Genomic DNA, 16,330 nt, shown 5'->3' on the forward strand with positions numbered 1-16,330 from the left:
ACTGGAGCATCTCTCTTATGAGGACAGGCTGAAGCAGTTGGACCTGTTCAGCCTTGAGAAGAGATGACTAAAAGGGCACCTCATCAATGTATGCAAGTATCTGAAGGGAGGGTGCCAAGAGGATGGATCCAGGCTCTTCTTCGTGGTGCTGAGCAATAGGACAAGAGGCAATGGGCAGAAACTGATGCACAGGAAATTCCACTGAACATGAGGAAGAACTTTAATGTATGGGTGACCACACACTGGAACAGATTGCTCAGACAGGTTGTGGGGTCACCCTCACTGGAGATATTCAAGAACCATCTAGATGCAATCCTGTGCCATGTGCTCTAGGATGACCCCGCTTGAGCAGGGAGGTTGGACCGGATGATCCACTGTGGTCCCTTCCAACCTGACCCATTCTGATTCTGTGACTGTGTGGTCCCTGCAAGACATTCTGTCTTAAGAGGACAGGAGCCCTTAAGGGCTTAAGGAGCTGAAAAGGTTTTCTGGATGTCTAATATTGTGTCTCCTGTAGATGGGGAACAACACATTCAGTTTCTTTTTCAGTCACATTTTACAAATCTGAAGGTTGTCAGATTTTCCCTTTCCTCCTCTCATAAGCAGACTAAACAAATGAAGTTCTTTCAACCTTTACTCATAGGTTGTGGTTACTGGTCTGCTGATCATCTTTCATGGACTCTAATAGGTGTAAGCTTTTCTCGAACTGTATTGCCCAAACTGGATATATCCAGAAAGTATGAGGCTTTCCTAATACTGCGTAAAGTGGAATGATTGCAGCACACATGGTGCTTATGGTACTTTTGTTTATATAGCCTAGTAGCAGTGTTTGTTTTTCTTCATATCTATGTGTCACCGAGTCCCTCGGTAATGACACACATGACCTCAATGACACCAATGCGTTTTCCGAAGGCCTTGTTGCCCCGCTTGTATATGCATACAGCAAATTATCCTGCTGTGTGTTGCTTGCATTTGCCCTTACGAATTGCATCCTGTTTAAATCCATTTCGCCAGTGTCACACTCTGCCTGAACTCCCTCCTGAGCTCCAAAGTGCCTGCAACCACCACATGGCCAATCAATGTCAGCAAAAAAATCAACATGAGCTGGCAGTGTGCACTCGCAACCCAGAAAGCCAATCAAATCCTGGGCTGCATCAAATGCAGGGTGGCCAACAGATTGAAGGAGGTGATTCTCCCCCTCTACTCTGCTCTTGTGAGACCCTACCTGCAGTACTGTGTACCGTTCTGGTGTTCCCAAGGTAAGAAGGACATGGAACTGCTGAAGCAAGTCCAGAGAAGGGCCACAAAGTTGATGAGAGGACTGAAGCACCTCCCCTATGAATACAGACTGAAAATGTTGGGGCTGTTCCACTCAGAGAAGAGAAGGTTGCATGGAGACATCGTAGCAACCTTCCAGTATTTGAATAGGGCCTTCAGGAAAGCCAAAGAGGGACTCTTCATTGGGAACTGTAGTGATGAGGATGAGGAATAATGGGTACAAATTGAAAGAGTGGAAATTTATGTTAGATATTATGAAGAAATTCTTTACTGTGAGGGTGGTGAGACACTAGAACAGGTTGCCCAGGTCCATTGTGGATACCCCAACCTTGGCAGTGTTCAAAGCCAGGTTGGACAAGGCCTTGAGCAACCTGCTCTAGGGGGAGGTGTCCCTGCTCATGCCAGGGAGGTTGGGCCTACATGATCTTTATATCCATTCCAACCCCTTAACATTCTATGATTCTATGAAATGTAATATGCATCTTTGAAACCAACACCCAGGCTGATCATAGAAGTACATCACAGCATTAGAGTCAGGACACATCTCCCTCGTCTCCTCCAACCTTGTTGTAGAAGGAAATTAGGCTGTTGCCAAATCCAATCCTCTTCCCCTTTACCTTGCTATCTTGGTCAGCCTTACAAATAGGGTGTCTGCTCTAGGACCCTTGTTGGTGATGAAAGCAGCCTGACAGTTCCGATGTCCAGTGGCTCCATTTCCTTTACTTGTTTAAAAACAGGTACTATCCTTCTGCCTTTTTTTCCTAGTCAGCTAGAACCTCACTCTTTCTTAAAATAATTACTACCACATTTAAGACAGTTTCAGCCAGGATTTCTGCAGAGCCAGATAATCTAAAAGGAAGGGAGACATACATCTGAGGTCACTGAGAAAAGGATGAGGGAACCAGTGACTCTGCCCCATTTGGGGGGCACATGGCTCCAACCTCTCTGCCTGGCTCAGGGAGCCCACAGGTGCGAGTCCAGCACCTCCTGCAGGATGAGGAGCACACGTGAGCCTGCAGACAGCATCCTGCAGCATCTGGCCTGTTTACATAGCAGGGAGCTTTTGTTAACATCAAGAGGTTGGCCAGTGAAGGGAAATTTTACAATTACACCACACAGCTCTGTTGACTCAAAAGGAAGAGTTAGCTTCAAAGCAAAGCAGGCTCCACGTAGTCAGGCTCACGTAGTCCAGCCAGCTGCACAATGAGGCATTTCAGTGGAAGGCTGGGAGTCTGCTGGATGGATGCAAGACATTCACACGGGGCAGATAGCAGGTCTCGCTAGGCAGCTGGCAAACGGGCAGCTCCTAGGAGCCAGAGAGCGCCCTGGGAAAGGGGCAGGCAGAGCAGGGAACAAAGGCTGCTGGGTGGCTGCGGGTGTGATGCTGATCAGCATCCTCTCCATCAGGCAGGAGCTGGCAGCTGCCTTTGGTACCCTGGACAAACAGGCCACCGAGTTCCCAGGCTCCTTGAGGGATGCGACAGCACTTTCCCAAAGTGCAGTTTTGCGCATCAGTGAAGGAGCTGCCCCGGCGTTGCCCCCCTGCCCCAAACTGCACTATTTTCCATTTTTTTTCCTAGACAGGATCAGCCCAATTCTTTGGGGAATGCTTTTGCCTTGTCCTTACCTTTAGCTATGAATGATTTTATTCTTTGCCCTGCTTTTTGGTCCAGCGGTTTTCCCAGCTGAGCACTGAGCAAGGCAAGGAGAGGGAAACACTACACCCAGCTCTCAGTCACTTCTCCCCTGCCCGCTGCAGAGCCAGGCAGCCCTGCACACGATCAATTACAGGGGACGGAAATGCCCCGTGCCCCATATCCGGTGGGGCTGAGTGATGACAGCCCACTAATCATTTCCAGAATTTGTGACTGGAATTAAAGGGCTGGGTTTTCCTTCGGTGAATGTGGGCAGGGTAGCTGGGGGAAGGGAGCGGCCCCTGTTTGGGTAGGGAAAAGGCAAAGCTTTGCAGAGTATTGCTGTGCCACTGCAGCAATTCAAGCACTGACCAGCTGAGAGATGATTTATGAGCTTATGGGACAGCCACAGATGTCTTATGATAGTGAGCAGTTACAGCTTTGCCAGACACCAGTCTTCCCTCCCACCCATCACATACAGCATCTCCACTTCCAGCATCCACATGTCCCTTCCCAGCTTCTTAAGCTCTTGGGAGAAAGCAGGTCCTGCCTCCACTCTGCCAGCCCTACCAGGTGATCAATGCCGCCTGCTTGCCTGCTTTCCCAAGTGACTGCACGCTCCTTCCCTTCTCACCTACTTGTGCCTGGGAGAGGCTTCCCACATACCTCCTCCAAACCTCTTTCTCCACCGTGGTGATTTAGAGCATAGGGAGACTGGTCACTTGCTTTATCCCAGCTGTAAACTTGCCTCACTGAATTCCTTGGTGTTCTCCAGATCCCTGGTTGTTGCTTGGCTGCCTGCTCTGGGGGATGTACATCTTTGGAAGGAGCCATCTTTTGTGGTTTTGCATCTCAGCAGGACACAGAAGCACACAAGGAACTCTGCTTGCACAAAGTGTACTTGGTCAAAGATGCTTCTACTTGGTCAAAAATCAGCTCCTGCACTCCAGACACTAGGCATGGCCCTGTGGTGCAGGACACCAAAGGCAAAAAGTCTTTTATTATTACTTATTTCACCATGAGACAAGCGCTCCACAAGAGAAACAAGGCTGTGCTTGCTGACCCGGCTCATTGGCTTGAAGTCCCTCATCAAAAAGTAGCCCCAAGAGGCCCTCTGGGATGCTGCCCTTCCTAAGAAGAGACCAGAACTGTTTTCCCTTGGGAACAAGGCATTGCCCAAATTTTCTCCCATGCTCCTTTTAGGGGCTTCTCACATCTTTGTCTGAAGATACAAGTCTGGTCTATACAGTAGGGAAAACCCCCATGGTCTTACCATATACCCCCATCCTGGGCCCCAGCTGTGAAGCTCTTCTGAAGGCAAAGTCCTGTGGAGACAAGCTGGAGAGAGCTGTGGAAAGGGAAGCCAGCAAGAGGGTGGGATGCCTGGAGGCTGCAAAGAAACTTTTAAATAATTGTGTCAGAGGAAGAAGAGATTGGGCTGTGGAATAGAAATTGAGCTGTCTACAGAGCATGTGCAGGACAGGCTGGAAGCCTTGGGAGCCTCCTGAAAGGCAGTGGCCAGCTCCCACAAGAGGGACATCATATACCCTCGTGTCAGTGCTACACACAGAGCTTTGGCAGCAAGCCCATGTATTTTGGGATGAGCCCCAATGCCTGACTTCCAGATAAGGATTTACAGAGATTACTTGCTCCTAATTTCAAAACACTGTAGATGTAACATGTTTCCAAGCTTCAGGTGGCCACTTTTCCCCAAGCTGCCACAGGCAGGTTGGGACATCCTTTAGCAGAGCTCATCAGCACGGGAAACACCTCCTCCCCTGCATAGCCTGCCAAAGGCTGGGTTTAACAACCTTCTGCAGACCCCATCTGCCCCAGCCGGGCGAGGAGGATGTTTGCAGAGAGCCTGGGATGAAATCAAAGTCTTGGAGGTCTCTTATTCCTCTTTGCAGCCTCAGAGTCGAGCTCAGTGCCCTCCTCGGATCCACTTCATGAGCACTGCTGTTTGATGTGAAATCTCCATCCAGCACTCAGGGCTGGAGATAGATACAATTAACAGGTTTCATGCAGTAACCAAGATAAAAGGAGGAGTCAGTTGGATGCCAGGCCAAGCCCTGCCCGGGACCACGCCAACAAACACATTTGGGAGAACAAACATGTATCAAGAGTGGGAATTAATTCCACAGTCTCACTTATCACCACTCTCCCTCCCTGCCTCTCAGGGAGGTGCACTTCCAGTCTCAGTGCCAGGCAGCACGTACAGAAGAAGGGCTCTGATGAAGGCTTGGCTAGGGATCCCAGGCAGCACACTCCCATCTCCATACCCTGGCTGCCTTCACCAGGCTCGGTGCCCCCTCCCAAGCCTGGCAGGCAGGGCAGAGCAGGAGGGTGGCAGCAGCCCATTTGTGCCTTTTACCTGCACCCATAGGACCTGCTCTGAATTCGTGCCAGCTCCTTGCAGGTGACCTGTGTGATGCAGCTCGCTGGTTAATGGGGCCAAGCAGAGCTGGGGGATGCTGGGGTGCTGAGGCAGTGCTGTATAGCTTCCAGGAGCAGAATGGTATTTGTGGAGGGCCTGAGTGATGGCAGGTCTTGGCAGGTGATGTGGAGGAGAGAGGACCCAGATCAGCTCTTCTCAGATGGAGAGTAAAGCAAGGAGGGACATCAAGGACCGAGTTGAGGCATCACATGCTGGGTTTTGGGACAGGCCTGCAGTTGCATCCTGAGGCACAGGGGTGCTTGTAAATAGGGATGTGTTTGCTCTGTTCCAACTGCCAGGGCCACATTGAGGGAAGCTTCCTCCTTCCAAAGCCTGTAGTCCCACTTCAATACATCCCTGAGCTCGCAGTAGAGCTGGCTGCCTGAACTAACAGGCCTGAGCTCCTGAAAAAGTGGAGATGGTGAGGGGTAGGGGAATCTAGACCTCCCCTCTGCAGGGTACCTCCCCCAGGCAGCCCCATCTCCTGGGCCCTCCCCTGGCTCCTGATGGGCCGCATCTCTTGTCACCCCACAGTCACCTCCTCCACCACCGGCCACCAAGAGTCGAGTCTATTGGTGTTGTTTGGATCAGCCCGTTTCAGGCTGATCCATCCAGGGATGCTACTGAGGAACTGGTAACAAAGGAAACCCCCTATCACTGCCCAAAGATTCTCCACATGCTCCAAGAGCAAAATCCTTCTGGTTTGCAAGAAAGATGCAGCCACTTTTGAGCTTCTTCAGCAGACAGCACCCTGTGTTCACCCTCCCAGCACCCCACCAAGGGGTTAGCTTGGTACCAAAACAATGAGAAGGTAGTACATCGCCAATGTCTAAAGAGCCCCACAGCCTTCTGAAACCCCTCATGCTCTGCATGCCTGCAAACTTGTGCAAGCACCAGCCATGCTGAGACTGCAGCTTGCAGAAGAGGGCTTGGATCTTAAGGAGAACTTGAACAGTGTTAAAATCTTGGGAGACAAAAGACCAGGCTTAGATGTAAGGAAGAGAGAAAGTTTGTAACCAACTCAGGGTAAGCAGCTGGTGGGAGGACAGGGAACGTGCTCCAAGGGATGTCATGGTGCAAGGTCTGCACAGACACAGCAGTTCCTGTATGCAGTGTGCAGTGAGCTCTAGGAGCAGCAGCAGGAAAGGGTTTCAAACGCTGAGTCAGGTGGATGCTTACTTAGAGGAAGGAAATGGTCCAGAGGACAAACCAAGCAGGCAGGTGGAGAGAAGAGCCACCACCTCCTCTCCTGAACCACTGCTGCGGCTCTCACACACTATGGGTTCCTGCAAGAGGAATCAGCAGCATTGCCTAGAGGAAGGGATTCACTCCACCTGCCCAGCTCAGATCAACAGAAATGGGGGAGCTCCTTAGCATGCTGTTTAACAGAACATAGCAGCCTAGATACTCAGCTTGTGAACACGTTCTAAAATACCCTGCCCACCACGGGCCCCTTGCCCTCCAGTGACATCTGTGTGTGTACTCAGAACATTCACAGGGGCAGCCCTGACAGTGTGCAGTACTAGGTGTGGAGACGAGGCGCAGCGACTGAGACAAGCCAGTGAGCTGCCCAGTGCAAAAATTCCCTGTAAGAATTTATGGCAAATTTCTTGACTCCATTGGCATCTCCCTCAAACACACAACAGGGTACGGACGGAGAGGAAGGGCTCTTGGGCTAATAGGGTGTTTGTCCCAGAGAGCATATGTGCTGTCCTTGCAAATGGCACAGCATGCTGCAAAGGACACTCTACCAGTCACGAAGGATGTACCCAACGTAGCATTAAATCCAGCTGGCTTGAGTGCCAAGAGCAACAAAACTCTAGTCCCACAGACTTCAATGAGTCATTTACCCCCAGCATGGAGCCTGGACCATGTCCTTGTGATGACTAACTATTGGCACTGTTAGTTCTGAGGTGCCTATATATGTTCTATACCTGCCCAGCTTCCAACCTTTCCAAGAGAAAAGTCATCCCACACACAAATAGCCACTAGTGCTGTCCCGCACAGGTCCTGACCTCTGTTGCCTGCCCTTGCTTTGGCTGACAGGCAGCATCACTGGGCTGCAGTTCTCCCTTCCCTGGTGAACTAGAATCATAGGATTGTAGTCTGTGGGAACTATGACTCTATCCCAAGACAACAATGATGGCAGAAGTCCTTATAATGCATTATGTACAAGTAGTGATGCTGGTTGCCATCCTCAGTTCATGGCCCATAGCACCTCTCCTTTCTAGGTCCCTGGCATTTTGCTTTCCTTGTCAGGGCAGACTATGCCAAGCACTGGGTATTTAAAAAGACTCACTCCCAGTCAGTACAAGTTTTCCTTGGCCATCCCAGTCCCACTGGCTGGTGGGCACCTCACACAAGCAACACACACAGTGTATTTGTGTCTGGCCCCAGGTCCTGAGCAGGGTGAGGAAAAGGCTCTTCTGCAGGGTTTGCTTGGTGGTTTCACTCTCCCTGGTCACTGGGAAATAATAATCCATTGGAAAAGTGAAAGAATAAGTACCCCTGTGTCCCCTCTGTTAGCAAACTAACCCCAAAGACACCAAGCAAACTGGAGTGGCGAGACACAGGGGACCCTCACAGCTCTTCCTTCTGGGAGACCAGCAGCACAGGAGATCTTGGCCATGTCATGGCTTCCAAAAACCTTCTTCCCCCCTACTTCCCAATGCCCCTACCACTGCTCCTGCTCCCTTGCTCCCTGCCCCTGCGGGGTCAGCCCAGCTGTGCTCACTGTGCAAGTCAGTCATTTCCTGACATTCAGCACTGTGCAGGGTGACTGGGAGCAGATGTATATGAGCAATCAGAGAAGTGTGGGAGATCTAACACTGCATCCAATAGGACACAGAGAGCGTGTCAGGCAAGGGAAGGGGTGGGGGGGGGGGTGAAGAGAGAAAAGAAAAGGAGAGAAGGAAGGAAAAAAAGAGAGAGAAAAAAATAAACCACAAAAGCAAACCACAGACGGCTCAATACTTTCCATGTGGTGCCTCTAAGGAGGAAATCGCCACCATTTGCTACGTGCAGAGCCGGGTGTCTGCGCAGCGGCCGGGAAGAGAAGGGAGCCTGTTTCCCAGGTGGGGAGGAGGGGCTGCCGGAGGAGCTGCAGGCGGGAGGAAGGTGCCGCCCACATCCACGCGGGATGGGGGCGGCGGGGCGAGCTGCAGGTAGCGGGGGTCCCGCCGGCGGTGGAGGCTGTGCTGCAGGGGTGCCTCGGAGGAGCGCCGAGTCAGGCGCTGCCCGGGGATTCCCGCTGCGCCGCTCCTTTTCAGCGCCGTTCCGAACGGGAAGGCAGCCCGAGGGCAGAGCTGCAGTGGCTGCCCGGAGGTCCCGCTCCTGTTCGCCCTCCCAGCGCCGGGGGCTGCGGGAGACCGGCTCCTCACCCAGCATCCTGTCTTGCTGCTTGAGCTGGGGTGCCAGCTGTGACCCCCTCCCCGTGAGGTACCATGTGTGCTTTCTCACCGCTCAGAACGGGGGACAGGGGAGGTGAAGACAAATTTCCCAACCCTCTACTTTCCTTCGAACAGTGTGGTGGGTGGGACGAAGGCTACAATGTCTGCCTCCCTTGCCGTGTCTGCCCCTCTGGCCTCTGCGCCCACCAGGGTGCTGCTAGCCTGCCGGGGCAGCTGCCTGCTGCTGTGCCCTCCCTAGGCCTGCTGCCCAGCCCAGCCACCTTTGGGCACTGCTGCCCCTGTCCTTCGTCCCAGGTGGCAGCCATCTGTGCTGTGGGGCAGGAGATGAGGAAGGATGCTCCTGCCCAAGATCCCTATCTGAGGCATGCCCAGATTGCTGCTTGTGGACAATGGCAGAGGATGCAGAATCTGAGGGAAACTGAAGCCCCTCTGGAATTTTGAGGGCTTATCCTGTGAGATGCTGAGCACCTCAGAAGATAGGGGTCCCCTCTCTCCAACCACTCCTTCCTCACTTCCACCCTCCCCAACACAGCAGATACCCCTTCTTTACCCACAAACTTGTTTCTGGCCTGGTGCCATGAGGTCTTCACCCTGTCCCACGGCACTGATAGACATGCTGCAAGCAACTGAAGCCCACCCACCCTTGCCGGCCCCTAAACCCAGGGAGGGGTCACTCCTTGTGCCAGCCTTGCCAGGGCAGGGAGAGCCTTGGGTTGAGGGATGGCACCATGCTACCTCAAGCACTTGGATCAGGAGGCAAAGTCCCTGATCAGAGGTGTGCCACAATCACACCTGGGCTTGGCAAGCCAGGGAAAGTCCATAGGCTATAAGATGAGCAAGGTCAGGTTGAGGGCAGGGTTTAGCCTTGGGACCAGAGCACAAGATGTCCTTCCCCCACAGACCTGGGCACCTTAGTGAAAAAGCAAGGAGGTCTTTGCTGTGGCCACACTTCTCTCATGCCCAAGCACCTGTCTGCCACAGAGCACATGGGCATGATATCTCATTGGGAAACTCAAATCCAAAGCGTTTCTCCAGCTGTGAGTGGGGAGCGCCAGAAAAGCTGGGAAAATACCTTCTGCTGCCTGCAGGAAACACCTCAGCTGTAAACTGTAAAGTCAGCCTGGGTCCGCTCCAGGCTGCTTAAACACCAGCCCAGACCCTTTGAGTGCCTTCCCCATCGTATCTGCGGGTTCACAGCTGCTGAGGAAGCTACGGCCCTCCCAGCCCCTCTCTGGGAAGCCACTACTCTGTCCTGATTTGACCCGTGTCCCTGGGGCCTTGCCTAATCTCATTTGCACAGGTGAGGAACCCTTGGAGTCAACAGATCTGCATCCATGCCAGCTAAAGCACAATCAAGCTTTAGGCCATTGCTCTTCCCTTCGAAAAGACAGGATTAACAGGGCCAAGCAACAGGGAATCCAAATTAACCCTTTCAGAAACTGTCTGCTAAAGGAAAGGCTCAGGATAGGGGACAATATTTTGATGGCTGTGGGGTCTTTGTCATATCCATCAACCATAAAACAGAGAAGCAAGACAGTGTGTAGTACAACCCATACCATTTTGGCTGGTCGACCCCTTTCCCACAGTCCTGCTCATCCTTGGAAGACCCTATGCAATGGGTGCCATCACCCATTGCAGATTTTTGTGGGGCACACTGGGGTACAGATCATTTGGCAAACCTTTCTGTGATATGCAGAGGAAAGCTTCAGACTGACATACCCAAGTCTCCAGCACTCCACTAGAGAGAGGAGGATGCCTCTCGAGCTCTCAGAAATGTCTCTTGGTTCACCTCCTGACCCACAAGACCCTCTGGCAATTATGCTGTAGGATGCCACAGGAATCAGGATCTTGGGCCCAATCCACCCCAAGGCCCACCCTGATCATTTGCAAAGAGCAGAACTTACCTCCAAACTCCTTCTGACATGTGGTGCTCTCCCCACTGGGATGTCTGATGGTTCCCCTGCAAAGTGTCACAGCTGGAGACTTCTTGTGCAGCTTCTGCAATGAAGAAGGCTGTCAGCCGCAGGGTCGTGAGGCTGTGTGTCCTGCTCTGCAGCTGCCAGCCAGCTCCCGCTGCAGGGGCTGTCCAGCTCTGTATTCACCACCTCTGTACTATATGGGCTGTACAATGTGATGAAGAGCTGATGGTGCCTATTGAGGAAGGTCCAGTCCATCTACCTCCTGCAGGATGGGTGACCCCTCACCTTGTGGAGAGCTTGGAAGCAGCCCCAGCAGAACAAGGTGCAAAGCCATGAGATAGTGGCTTGGTTTTTCCTGGGAATGAACGTGGTGCCCAAAGGAGCTAGCAGTCCCCCAGCAAAGTGGGGGGACTTCCAACGGGGACCCCAATTCGTCTTCTAGGAGGTAGAAGGGGAGGCGGCATTTTCTCCTTGCCAATAGTGAAGGCACAGTGGGGAGGATGACACACTATGCTGCCTGGGGGGAAAACACCCACTTCTACTAGGCATCTCTCCCTGTGTTACTTTATTAATTTATTTTTCATTTTCCCTCCTCCTCCTTCTTTCCTCCTAACCCATGAACGAGACTCTCAAAGCTAGAAGAGAGGAGAAAACCAGCACAGCTGCAAATTCAATCAGCAGCGCGCTGGCAGGCAGACACGCACAGCTGGGAGAGGGGAGCACACTCTCACACACACAAAGCACTACCAAATGGAGCACATGGAAGAAGTCCAGCAGAGGCTAGTGACTCACATCCCTGGCCTCCATTAGCTTCAGACCAAGGAACATCAGTAGATGACTGAGGCTGGCAGGAGATACCACAATGCTGGAGCTATGCTGAGCACCCACAAGCCACCTGAGCACAGGATGGGCAAACTCTCCTGACCTCAGAGGCTGCTTAACACATCTTGGTGACAGATGTAAAGCATCACATTATCTTCTGTGGGTCTGAGTCTAAATATTTATTTCCTTATCCAGGTCCTGACATGTCCCTCCTTCCTTCTTCCTTTGTCAAAAGTGTCCATATCACCAGTGTCAAGTACTTAAATGGGAGACACTGTTTGGTGCCACAGACCCAGCAGACAGGCAGAATGGAAAGTACAGTTTGCTCCTAGCTGAGTACCAACAAGATGTGGAGAGCCCTTCTCATGGCAGAGGTGGAGAGCAAGGAGGCTGTTGTGAAAACTGCAGCTACACCATGAGCCCCTGTTCTCAGGGTATGCTCTCCCCTCCCTAAACACCCCAGCGGCACAGCAGGGCCTGGGATGGCTGCCAGATTCTCCTTGCTTAGAGGCTATTTAGTCTCCCAGAGAGGAAATAGAACGCTCACAGGAAACTGTCAGTAGAGCAAAACCAGCACCTCTGAGGACATGGAGCACCTTTGCAAAGGGCAGTACTGCTTCCCAGCCCTGCCTACACCCACAGCAGCACCACCGTGGCAGGGTCAGCTTCCTTGTCTGTGGCAGCAGTGGCCCATGCCAGGGCACGGCGGTGGGGCGGGAGAGAAAGGAGGGAAAAAGATCCTGCACTGATGCAACATCCATACCCACCTCTCAGTGCATGGTGTTGCAGTGGCTGGTGCTAAGCAGGGACTTCAAGCTTCTTCCATCCTCTGCAACAACTGCACTGCTGCAATGCAGCCCTATGCCATTTGCTATGGCCCAGCTATACATCCCAGTGCTGGTCTCCGTGCAATACAAGTTCCTCCCAGACCCTGGCAAATGGGAGAGGATACTGTATAGCCCTGAGCAATGGTACAGCTTTGTCCAGTCCTGCCTGCCCCTGCAGCCCTCATTTTCTGCCATTTCCTCTTGCACAGCCACACTTCCCAGCACACTGGTCTGTGATGCCTGGCTCCCCTCTCCCTTCTCCTTCTTGCCCTGCTGTGAGGACCACAAAGCCTCCTGCTGATGCAGGGTATGTTGCAGCATACGCCACCATTCATAGCTCTCATGAGGTGTAAGCTTGAGGTAGCTGAAAAGCACTGGTATAAGCTGACCAACTCTCCTGTATATAAGCAACCATACCCTGTCCACCCTGAGCACCATCTCCAAACCAAGTTTGGAGCCTGGGTACCACTTGCAGGTTAAAGATTGGGCACTGCTATTTTGGCTTGAGGGAGAAAGAAAGTAAAGGCAAAAAAGGTTGGAAGTTTTAGTTTCCTTCACCCTGACCAAACATGACCTCCACTCCAGCAGCTCTGTGAAAGCAGAGGCACAAGGCATTGCAGGTAAGTCTGCTCCTGCCCAGCACTGTGAGCCTGAGGTCACTCTTCCCATGCCAAGTGTCGTTATTCAGCTGTTTTTAACTCAGCTATGCTAAAACTGTTTGGGTTGAACTTCATCTTGCTGGTTAGCTGCCTAATGCTGAAGTATCTAAGTAAATATAAAATATATATTTTCAGCCAAAATGATTCATCTACTTCCAAGAACATTGTAAGGGGAAATGCTTTGGTTTCTCTTGTTTTTGTTACAGAGAAATCTGATGACCTTTGCTTTAAAGAGCTCTTGAAGCTGCATGTCTTTGGCATGTGGACTTGAAGTTTGGCAAAAGGAGAAGCAGGGAAGGCCTTTGGTTTAGTCCAGATGTGCCCTTTGCTGCCGCCAAACTTAGCCAAGTCTTTGAAATATTCCATTTCACATGTGCTCCCTTAAGGCAGTCTTATAGTGCTTATCGCCTGAATTCCCTGAAACTTTTCCCCTTTCAGGATGCGCTCCAGCCAGGGACTGAGCAGGATTTCCAGATAAGCGAAGCTGTGGATCCAAATCACAAGTCCAGTCTATCCCTGAGATTAGGCAGCTCCCGCCCCCTCACACTTCCCATCCTGGTTCAGGCAGAGTGAGCAATGCATGTACAGGCAGGTGGGGAAAGGGGCTGACCAGACCAAGAGACATAAACACAGGAACTGCTGAGAGGAGGGAGGATTTGGGATGAGAATTTGACTGGACTGGATCCAGGAGGGGAAAGAAAGGTGAATCTCCATGAGGACTCTGCATGAAGAACTGCAACCAGCTGAGAGTGCAGCACAATGATGCAGAAAATCCTGCAAGGCTGCAGCCCTGGAGAAAGCTGGAGCATCCTAGAAACCAGAAGAAATGAGGAGTTGGGCAGGAGGAGGGGGGCCACCAGCTGCTGAGTATTACCAGCAATAAATGAGGCAAGTGCCCCAGCTAAACCAAGAGGTCTTGGACCGGCATTGCAGGCAGAGGTGACAGCCAAAACGTGAGCAGGGAGTGTTAAGAGGTGACTTTGGAGGTGTCAGGACAAGACCATGTCTGCGAAGAGGTTTCTTTAACATGAGGCATCGAGAGGTAGCTGCATGTCATGGAAATATACTGTGAATGCTCATCCTGATAGGGGGTGAATCAGTCCTGCACCATGCTAGTGGAAATCAGCAGAGCCCTTTAAGTGTGAGCTGAGAGTGTCCTAATGGTGTGCAGGCTCCACGCTCAGAAGACAGAGGAGGGAATTCATCAAAAAGTAATAAACTGTAAATCAAGACACTGGTTCCAAACAGAGAGGGACTCATCCTGCTTGGTGTGGTGCAGATGAAACCCTCCAATGTGTCTGAAGCTCAGAATAGCACCATTTGTTTATTTATTTTCATTGTGATGCTCTGGTTTTGCTTGGAAGCAGCCGCACTGAAGTCTTTGCAGCTCCAAGGTCTCCAACCTCAGCTGTAGCCCAAAGGAGGGTAGAAGGTCTGGAGACTATCCAGGCAAACATTTGAAACTTGTGAGCCTTGTTTTGCACTAGCATTGGGAGCCCCCTTCGAAGTCACACTTCATTAGCTCTAGGCACCACTGCAAACAGTCTCCGTGTGGACATTAGCCTTTCATGGGACCACTGTTGTCCATGGACAAGCGGTCAACACTATCAGTCTCTGCTTTTGCTTTCTTTTTCTCTTAAGGAGGAAAATTTTCCTATCACTGTCTTAAAAATAAAAAAAATGCCAAAACAATATACAAAGGGAAATAAAACCCAAACATGCTTACCCTCACAAAGCAGCCAAGTCTTTTGATTTTTCTCCCAGAATCCAACAGGAAGACCAGGACAAACCCTGTCACTTTTTCTCAGGAAATACATCTCCTCTTCCTGGTCTCAAACCTAGGTGAAAGCAGAAAGTCTGCATTCAGGCTGTGTCAGGAGCATGGGGGTGGCTCATCCATCTTCCAGCCAGGGTACCAGCCAGCGGCTCATCTGCCACGGAACTCAGGGCACGTGAAGCATAAGAAGAATGGAGAAAGCAGTGGTCCATGTTATTCCAAGTGCATCACTTCGCCAGGAGATGTCTTCCTATGCAGGTGGGGTCACAGGTCCTGGCAAGCACGACAGGCAGAGTTGGACCTCAAGGTGTGGGGAAAACTGAGATGGAGAGTGTTTGTGCATGCGAGGGCCATTGAGAAAGGGAGCATCAGTGGGCAGCTCTCCACTGAAAGGCTTCCTCTGCAGAGTGGCTGGAGGATACCTCTTGGAACTTTCTCTTCCTATTAGAAAATCCTGAGTTGAAAGGGACCCACAGGGATCATTGAGTCCAAATTGTAATACTGAAGTATTGAATCTTTTATCCTGTTGTAACACCAGGTTCTGGATTCTGCAGGGAGTAGAACTTTTAACTCTTTACTTTTTAACACAAACCTGAACTCCTGAAAGCCAGGCAGTCTGGCCAAACACTCTCCCTTTCCCAGGCCTTCACCCTGAAGAACCGGGGCTGCCTCCTGGTCCCCAAGTCCTGCCCTGCCAGGCTCTGCCCTGCCCTGCCAGACTACCCCCCAGCCATGGAGGCTCCCATTCAGCACCATGGTCACGCCACCACATTTTGTTAGCAGGTCATTGTGGCTCATGGTGAGATCAGAGGTCCAACTAGGGTGTTGGCCCTGCAACAGGACAAGAGGGTCATGAGCTACCTGGACTGCAGCTCCCAGGAGACGGAGCAGCATCAAGAAGTTGTGATGTGTGACTTTTTTCTTGACAGGAGTTGATCAGCTGGAGAAGGAGCAATTCTTGATCAGCTTTGTGTTTTAACCTCTCTCTCTAGAGGAAGGCCAGGCAGGCATCCAAACTGGGGTGGACCTCAGAAACTGTACGGCACAAGTGTCTTCACAGAAGCATTTGGCATTGGAATAAGGACCAGATGAGATCTGACTGCTGAAGTCCTTCTGCCCTCAACTTCTCCTCCACAGGCTGGTTCCTGCCAGCTGTTCCTCTGTCCACAGCATTTTCAGCTTTGGCCAAGGCAAAAGATGAGCCTTTCCAGCCTCAAAGCTGGGAGCCTGATGAAGGGAGCTAGACCTTAGAAGAGATCCTTTGCTTCACAAATGATCTGAGAGCTCCTCCAAGGGGTAATGGCACCACAGAAGAAAAGCAAACCCACTATTTCTCTCCCCCTGCATCCGCAGGTGTCTGCAGAGATATCAGACCTGCAGTGTTCAGCAACCTCGGGCGTCTGCTCCACTTTCTGTGGGAGAGAGAGCCAGGACACTTCCCTGAGCTTGAGCAGCTCCCACGCAGCGGGCCAGCGCTCAGTGCCAGGGGATGTGTGTGCAGAGCCAGCCGGAGGTAGAATGTGAGCCTGCTTTCTCTAAGAAGCCAGGGCCAAGTCCAGAGAAAAAG

At 51.7% G+C, this 16,330-nt stretch overlaps 1 long non-coding RNA gene across 1 annotated transcript in view; it reads right to left on the reverse strand.

Annotated features, from left to right (window-relative positions):
* LOC120324864 overlaps positions 1-14,818 on the reverse strand; it is a 32,188-nt gene extending 17,370 nt beyond the window's left edge. Inside the window, exons 1-2 of the long non-coding RNA XR_005566537.1 lie at positions 14,713-14,818; positions 10,664-10,757 (exon numbers count right to left, since the gene is read on the reverse strand). This is a non-coding gene — a long non-coding RNA (uncharacterized LOC120324864). The remainder of the gene's footprint in view (positions 1-10,663; positions 10,758-14,712) is intronic.
* Positions 14,819-16,330: the final 1,512 nt, after the last annotated feature.

The sequence above is a fragment of the Pipra filicauda genome, unplaced genomic scaffold (assembly GCF_003945595.2).
Source record: "Pipra filicauda isolate LSUMZ 115617 unplaced genomic scaffold, ASM394559v2 scaffold72_size3293161_pilon, whole genome shotgun sequence".
Lineage (NCBI taxonomy): Eukaryota > Metazoa > Chordata > Aves > Passeriformes > Pipridae > Pipra > Pipra filicauda.